Source organism: Limulus polyphemus, unplaced genomic scaffold (genome assembly GCF_000517525.1).
Source record: "Limulus polyphemus unplaced genomic scaffold, Limulus_polyphemus-2.1.2 Scaffold5044, whole genome shotgun sequence".
NCBI classification, from domain to species: Eukaryota; Metazoa; Arthropoda; class Merostomata; order Xiphosura; family Limulidae; genus Limulus; species Limulus polyphemus.
In genome coordinates, this window is record NW_013670654.1 from 1 (window position 1) to 1335 (window position 1335).

General features: G+C 29.3%; 1 protein-coding gene across 2 annotated transcripts in view; it reads left to right on the forward strand.

Annotated features, from left to right (window-relative positions):
* The first annotated feature begins 180 nt into the window (after nucleotides 1-180).
* Nucleotides 181-1335, forward strand: part of LOC106472047 (kynurenine 3-monooxygenase-like) — a 36744-nt gene continuing 35589 nt past the window's right edge. For both annotated transcript variants that reach the window (XM_013932674.2, XM_022400659.1), the window contains exon 1: nucleotides 181-199. The gene's annotated coding sequence lies outside the window, so the exon portion shown is untranslated. The remainder of the gene's footprint in view (nucleotides 200-1335) is intronic.

The following is a 1335-nucleotide window of genomic DNA, read 5'->3' on the forward strand; positions in this document are numbered from 1 at the left end:
TGTAATATAACTCATTCCCAGTCTATGATTGTAATATAACTCATTCCCAGCCTATGATTGTAATATAACTCGCCTCTGATTGTAATATAACTCATTCCCAGTCTATGATTGTAATATAACTCATTCCCAATATAGGACTTATACAGAGCAAAAGACGTGATTGGAATGTGATTCCAACAACACATCACTTGTTCACAAGGTGAGAATTTACACCGCTGAAGATGTGAAAAATGAAATATCTAAAACTTAACAATTTTCATATGTTTTAGATGTGTGAACTTAAAAACAGAATGGAAAGTCACGTAAATTTATGAAAATAAAATTAAAAATTAACAAAATCACTCACACTAAAATAATTTTATACCTATAATATTTTACGAATATATATATTTTTAGAAGACAGTAAACCTTCAAAATGTGTACATTTACAATTAAACTTATTTGTATGAAGTATATTTCTTAAAATTCACAGTGAGGATTACTATGTTACTAAAATTTCCTTTATAAGAGTTTTCAAATTTATTTCCTTTATTTGCTTGAAATACTTGAAACTGGTAACCTGTAGTAACTGGTTACTTTTCATAAAGTAACTACTTCATTTTCCTACAGCACGTAATTCATTTTGCTAATGCTTTGTAGAAGGTTATATATATATTTTAATTATTGATAACGTTGCGTGTACTTAACATGACAAATAACCAACCCTAACTGCTTCTGTAATTAGAATGCAAGTTTGTGTCTCTCTTACGTTCTCTATCAGTGCAGATTTTACTGAGTTTACAGTTGTGATAAGTTTCAGCTAAATTCAAGATCCCAACAGATTTCAGAGTATCACGTTGATTTCGAACAGTGTAATACGAACTATAAAAATCTTCTATACAATCACGAGTTTTTCTCATGTTTCAAAATGAGTTTTGTTTTTGCAACCCAAGGTTTCTTTCTTTAATTTTCCCTAGTGACTTAGCGGTAAGTCTGAAGACTTATAACGCTAAAAATCATAGTGTAGATTGGTGCTTAACAACAAAAACAAAACTTTCTTTAGTTATAATATTACCCTAAAAATGAAAACCAAGAATCAATGAATAAAGCGTTAAGTGAGAAAATATGGGAATAAATACAATAGCAGCTTTCAGCATTAATTCGCTCAATTAATAATCAAATCAAACTATGTTTAATACAATGATCTAAGCCTCACTAGAGTAACGGTCCGAGCTTCTCGTTTAATCTCTTTTTATATATATACACTGAGTGGTCACAAGTAAATAGACACCTAATTTTTCGTCATTTAACTGATTTATGCTAACTAATTTATGTTCATAGAGCACTATATAATTG